This window comes from Hypomesus nipponensis, chromosome 24, assembly GCF_054491055.1.
Source record: "Hypomesus nipponensis isolate SF chromosome 24, ASM5449105v1, whole genome shotgun sequence".
Classification (NCBI taxonomy): domain Eukaryota; kingdom Metazoa; phylum Chordata; class Actinopteri; order Osmeriformes; family Osmeridae; genus Hypomesus; species Hypomesus nipponensis.
Window position 1 is genome coordinate 212501 of NC_140384.1, and position 5000 is coordinate 217500.

At 47.1% G+C, this 5000-nt stretch overlaps 16 non-coding genes and 1 pseudogene across 16 annotated transcripts; all 17 read right to left on the reverse strand.

Annotated features, from left to right (window-relative positions):
• Window positions 1-58: 58 nt before the first annotated feature.
• Window positions 59-177, reverse strand: LOC146227783 (5S ribosomal RNA). Its single transcript, XR_014746532.1, has one exon. It is a non-coding gene; the product is annotated as a 5S ribosomal RNA (ribosomal RNA).
• A 172-nt stretch (window positions 178-349) lies between these two features.
• On the reverse strand, window positions 350-468 carry LOC146227784 (5S ribosomal RNA). The gene has a single exon (XR_014746534.1). It is a non-coding gene; the product is annotated as a 5S ribosomal RNA (ribosomal RNA).
• A 182-nt stretch (window positions 469-650) lies between these two features.
• Window positions 651-769, reverse strand: LOC146227785 (5S ribosomal RNA). Its single transcript, XR_014746516.1, has one exon. It is a non-coding gene; the product is annotated as a 5S ribosomal RNA (ribosomal RNA).
• A 174-nt stretch (window positions 770-943) lies between these two features.
• Window positions 944-1062, reverse strand: LOC146227786 (5S ribosomal RNA). Its single transcript, XR_014746536.1, has one exon. It is a non-coding gene; the product is annotated as a 5S ribosomal RNA (ribosomal RNA).
• A 188-nt stretch (window positions 1063-1250) lies between these two features.
• On the reverse strand, window positions 1251-1369 carry LOC146227787 (5S ribosomal RNA; annotated as a pseudogene).
• A 168-nt stretch (window positions 1370-1537) lies between these two features.
• LOC146227788 (5S ribosomal RNA) lies at window positions 1538-1656 on the reverse strand. Its single transcript, XR_014746538.1, has one exon. It is a non-coding gene; the product is annotated as a 5S ribosomal RNA (ribosomal RNA).
• Window positions 1657-1830: 174 nt separating this feature from the next.
• LOC146227789 (5S ribosomal RNA) lies at window positions 1831-1949 on the reverse strand. The gene has a single exon (XR_014746541.1). It is a non-coding gene; the product is annotated as a 5S ribosomal RNA (ribosomal RNA).
• Window positions 1950-2123: 174 nt separating this feature from the next.
• On the reverse strand, window positions 2124-2242 carry LOC146227790 (5S ribosomal RNA). The gene has a single exon (XR_014744806.1). It is a non-coding gene; the product is annotated as a 5S ribosomal RNA (ribosomal RNA).
• Window positions 2243-2424: 182 nt separating this feature from the next.
• LOC146227791 (5S ribosomal RNA) lies at window positions 2425-2543 on the reverse strand. Its single transcript, XR_014746543.1, has one exon. It is a non-coding gene; the product is annotated as a 5S ribosomal RNA (ribosomal RNA).
• A 168-nt stretch (window positions 2544-2711) lies between these two features.
• LOC146227792 (5S ribosomal RNA) lies at window positions 2712-2830 on the reverse strand. The gene has a single exon (XR_014745490.1). It is a non-coding gene; the product is annotated as a 5S ribosomal RNA (ribosomal RNA).
• Window positions 2831-3004: 174 nt separating this feature from the next.
• LOC146227793 (5S ribosomal RNA) lies at window positions 3005-3123 on the reverse strand. Its single transcript, XR_014746545.1, has one exon. It is a non-coding gene; the product is annotated as a 5S ribosomal RNA (ribosomal RNA).
• A 174-nt stretch (window positions 3124-3297) lies between these two features.
• Window positions 3298-3416, reverse strand: LOC146227794 (5S ribosomal RNA). The gene has a single exon (XR_014744807.1). It is a non-coding gene; the product is annotated as a 5S ribosomal RNA (ribosomal RNA).
• Window positions 3417-3586: 170 nt separating this feature from the next.
• LOC146227795 (5S ribosomal RNA) lies at window positions 3587-3705 on the reverse strand. The gene has a single exon (XR_014744808.1). It is a non-coding gene; the product is annotated as a 5S ribosomal RNA (ribosomal RNA).
• A 182-nt stretch (window positions 3706-3887) lies between these two features.
• On the reverse strand, window positions 3888-4006 carry LOC146227796 (5S ribosomal RNA). The gene has a single exon (XR_014746548.1). It is a non-coding gene; the product is annotated as a 5S ribosomal RNA (ribosomal RNA).
• Window positions 4007-4178: 172 nt separating this feature from the next.
• On the reverse strand, window positions 4179-4297 carry LOC146227797 (5S ribosomal RNA). The gene has a single exon (XR_014746550.1). It is a non-coding gene; the product is annotated as a 5S ribosomal RNA (ribosomal RNA).
• A 174-nt stretch (window positions 4298-4471) lies between these two features.
• LOC146227798 (5S ribosomal RNA) lies at window positions 4472-4590 on the reverse strand. The gene has a single exon (XR_014746552.1). It is a non-coding gene; the product is annotated as a 5S ribosomal RNA (ribosomal RNA).
• A 176-nt stretch (window positions 4591-4766) lies between these two features.
• On the reverse strand, window positions 4767-4885 carry LOC146227799 (5S ribosomal RNA). The gene has a single exon (XR_014746554.1). It is a non-coding gene; the product is annotated as a 5S ribosomal RNA (ribosomal RNA).
• Window positions 4886-5000: the final 115 nt, after the last annotated feature.

Consider the following 5000-nt stretch of genomic DNA (forward strand, 5'->3'; position numbering starts at 1 on the left):
CATGAAGGACTACTTGTGCATATTGCAAGATGTCAGTTTCTAAGTGAATGAGCAAAAGAGCATACAGCACCTGGTATTCCCAGGCGGTCTCCCATCCAAGTACTAACCAGGCCCGACCCTGCTTAGCTTCCGAGATCAGACGAGATCGGGCGTTGCCAGGCTGGTATGGCCGTACGAAATAAGTTGACAACCATAGGCTACTTATCCATATACAGATTTAGCAATTGACAATGCAAGGTGGTCTCTCTCTCTCTCTCTCGTGTCAAAATGAAAACAGCTTCCAGCCCCTTTCATGAAGGACTACTTGTGCATATTGCAAGATTTCAGTTTCTAAGTGAATGAGCAAAAGAGCATACAGCACCTGGTATTCCCAGGCGGTCTCCCATCCAAGTACTAACCAGGCCCGACCCTGCTTAGCTTCCGAGATCAGACGAGATCGGGCGTTGCCAGGCTGGTATGGCCGTACGAAATAAGTTGACAACCATAGGCTACTTATCCATATACAGATTTAGCAATTGACAATGCAAGGTAGTCTCTCTCTCTCTCTCTCTCTCTCTCTCGTGTCAAAATGAAAACAGCTTCCAGCCCCTTTCATGAAGGACTACTTGTGCATATTGCAAGATGTCAGTTTCTAAGTGAATGAGCAAAAGAGCATACAGCACCTGGTATTCCCAGGCGGTCTCCCATCCAAGTACTAACCAGGCCCGACCCTGCTTAGCTTCCGAGATCAGACGAGATCGGGTGTTGCCAGGCTGGTATGGCCGTACGAAATAAGTTGACAACCATAGGCTACTTATCCATATACAGATTTAGCAATTGACAATGCAAGGTAGTCTCTCTCTCTCTCTCTCTCGTGTCAAAATGAAAACAGCTTCCAGCCCCTTTCATGAAGGACTGATTGTGCATATTGCAAGATGTCAGTTTCTAAGTGAATGAGCAAAAGAGCATACAGCACCTGGTATTCCCAGGCGGTCTCCCATCCAAGTACTAACCAGGCCCGACCCTGCTTAGCTTCCGAGATCAGACGAGATCGGGCGTTGCCAGGCTGGTATGGCCGTACGAAATAAGTTGACAACCATAGGCTACTTATCCATATACAGATTTAGCAATTGACAATGCAAGGTAGTCTCTCTCTCTCTCTCTCTCTCTCTCTCTCTCTCGTGTCAAAATGAAAACAGCTTCCAGCCCCTTTCATGAAGGACTACTTGTGCATATTGCAAGATTTCAGTTTCTAAGTGAATGAGCAAAAGAGCATACAGCACCTGGTATTCCCAGGCGGTCTCCCATCCAAGTACTAACCAGGCCCGACCCTGCTTAGCTTCCGAGATCAGACGAGATTGGGCGTTGCCAGGCTGGTATGGCCGTACGAAATAAGTTGACAACCATAGGCTACTTATCCATATACAGATTTAGCAATTGACAATGCAAGGTAGTCTCTCTCTCTCTCGTGTCAAAATGAAAACAGCTTCCAGCCCCTTTCATGAAGGACTACTTGTGCATATTGCAAGATGTCAGTTTCTAAGTGAATGAGCAAAAGAGCATACAGCACCTGGTATTCCCAGGCGGTCTCCCATCCAAGTACTAACCAGGCCCGACCCTGCTTAGCTTCCGAGATCAGACGAGATCGGGCGTTGCCAGGCTGGTATGGCCGTACGAAATAAGTTGACAACCATAGGCTACTTATCCATATACAGATTTAGCAATTGACAATGCAAGGTGGTCTCTCTCTCTCTCTCTCTCGTGTCAAAATGAAAACAGCTTCCAGCCCCTTTCATGAAGGACTACTTGTGCATATTGCAAGATTTCAGTTTCTAAGTGAATGAGCAAAAGAGCATACAGCACCTGGTATTCCCAGGCGGTCTCCCATCCAAGTACTAACCAGGCCCGACCCTGCTTAGCTTCCGAGATCAGACGAGATCGGGCGTTGCCAGGCTGGTATGGCCGTACGAAATAAGTTGACAACCATAGGCTACTTATCCATATACAGATTTAGCAATTGACAATGCAAGGTAGTCTCTCTCTCTCTCTCTCTCGTGTCAAAATGAAAACAGCTTCCAGCCCCTTTCATGAAGGACTACTTGTGCATATTGCAAGATGTCAGTTTCTAAGTGAATGAGCAAAAGAGCATACAGCACCTGGTATTCCCAGGCGGTCTCCCATCCAAGTACTAACCAGGCCCGACCCTGCTTAGCTTCCGAGATCAGACGTGATCGGGCGTTGCCAGGCTGGTATGGCCGTACGAAATAAGTTGACAACCATAGGCTACTTATCCATATACAGATTTAGCAATTGACAATGCAAGGTGGTCTCTCTCTCTCTCTCTCTCTCTCTCTCGTGTCAAAATGAAAACAGCTTCCAGCCCCTTTCATGAAGGACTACTTGTGCATATTGCAAGATGTCAGTTTCTAAGTGAATGAGCAAAAGAGCATACAGCACCTGGTATTCCCAGGCGGTCTCCCATCCAAGTACTAACCAGGCCCGACCCTGCTTAGCTTCCGAGATCAGACGAGATCGGGCGTTGCCAGGCTGGTATGGCCGTACGAAATAAGTTGACAACCATAGGCTACTTATCCATATACAGATTTAGCAATTGACAATGCAAGGTAGTCTCTCTCTCTCTCGTGTCAAAATGAAAACAGCTTCCAGCCCCTTTCATGAAGGACTACTTGTGCATATTGCAAGATGTCAGTTTCTAAGTGAATGAGCAAAAGAGCATACAGCACCTGGTATTCGCAGGCGGTCTCCCATCCAAGTACTAACCAGGCCCGACCCTGCTTAGCTTCCGAGATCAGACGAGATCGGGCGTTGCCAGGCTGGTATGGCCGTACGAAATAAGTTGACAACCATAGGCTACTTATCCATATACAGATTTAGCAATTGACAATGCAAGGTGGTCTCTCTCTCTCTCTCTCTCGTGTCAAAATGAAAACAGCTTCCAGCCCCTTTCATGAAGGACTACTTGTGCATATTGCAAGATTTCAGTTTCTAAGTGAATGAGCAAAAGAGCATACAGCACCTGGTATTCCCAGGCGGTCTCCCATCCAAGTACTAACCAGGCCCGACCCTGCTTAGCTTCCGAGATCAGACGAGATCGGGCGTTGCCAGGCTGGTATGGCCGTACGAAATAAGTTGACAACCATAGGCTACTTATCCATATACAGATTTAGCAATTGACAATGCAAGGTAGTCTCTCTCTCTCTCTCTCTCGTGTCAAAATGAAAACAGCTTCCAGCCCCTTTCATGAAGGACTACTTGTGCATATTGCAAGATGTCAGTTTCTAAGTGAATGAGCAAAAGAGCATACAGCACCTGGTATTCCCAGGCGGTCTCCCATCCAAGTACTAACCAGGCCCGACCCTGCTTAGCTTCCGAGATCAGACGTGATCGGGCGTTGCCAGGCTGGTATGGCCGTACGAAATAAGTTGACAACCATAGGCTACTTATCCATATACAGATTTAGCAATTGACAATGCAAGGTGGTCTCTCTCTCTCTCTCGTGTCAAAATGAAAACAGCTTCCAGCCCCTTTCATGAAGGACTACTTGTGCATATTGCAAGATGTCAGTTTCTAAGTGAATGAGCAAAAGAGCATACAGCACCTGGTATTCCCAGGCGGTCTCCCATCCAAGTACTAACCAGGCCCGACCCTGCTTAGCTTCCGAGATCAGACGTGATCGGGCGTTGCCAGGCTGGTATGGCCGTACGAAATAAGTTGACAACCATAGGCTACTTATCCATATACAGATTTAGCAATTGACAATGCAAGGTGGTCTCTCTCTCTCTCTCTCTCTCTCTCTCGTGTCAAAATGAAAACAGCTTCCAGCCCCTTTCATGAAGGACTACTTGTGCATATTGCAAGATGTCAGTTTCTAAGTGAATGAGCAAAAGAGCATACAGCACCTGGTATTCCCAGGCGGTCTCCCATCCAAGTACTAACCAGGCCCGACCCTGCTTAGCTTCCGAGATCAGACGAGATCGGGCGTTGCCAGGCTGGTATGGCCGTACGAAATAAGTTGACAACCATAGGCTACTTATCTATATACAGATTTAGCAATTGACAATGCAAGGTAGTCTCTCTCTCTCTCTCTCGTGTCAAAATGAAAACAGCTTCCAGCCCCTTTCATGAAGGACTACTTGTGCATATTGCAAGATGTCAGTTTCTAAGTGAATGAGCAAAAGAGCATACAGCACCTGGTATTCCCAGGCGGTCTCCCATCCAAGTACTAACCAGGCCCGACCCTGCTTAGCTTCCGAGATCAGACGAGATCGGGCGTTGCCAGGCTGGTATGGCCGTACGAAATAAGTTGACAACCATAGGCTACTTATCCATATACAGATTTAGCAATTGACAATGCAAGGTGGTCTCTCTCTCTCTCTCTCTCGTGTCAAAATGAAAACAGCTTCCAGCCCCTTTCATGAAGGACTACTTGTGCATATTGCAAGATTTCAGTTTCTAAGTGAATGAGCAAAAGAGCATACAGCACCTGGTATTCCCAGGCGGTCTCCCATCCAAGTACTAACCAGGCCCGACCCTGCTTAGCTTCCGAGATCAGACGAGATCGGGCGTTGCCAGGCTGGTATGGCCGTACGAAATAAGTTGACAACCATAGGCTACTTATCCATATACAGATTTAGCAATTGACAATGCAAGGTAGTCTCTCTCTCTCTCTCTCTCTCGTGTCAAAATGAAAACAGCTTCCAGCCCCTTTCATGAAGGACTACTTGTGCATATTGCAAGATTTCAGTTTCTAAGTGAATGAGCAAAAGAGCATACAGCACCTGGTATTCCCAGGCGGTCTCCCATCCAAGTACTAACCAGGCCCGACCCTGCTTAGCTTCCGAGATCAGACGAGATCGGGCGTTGCCAGGCTGGTATGGCCGTACGAAATAAGTTGACAACCATAGGCTACTTATCCATATACAGATTTAGCAATTGACAATGCAAGGTAGTCTCTCTCTCTCTCTCTCTCTCTCTCTCGTGTCAAAATGAAAACAGCTTCC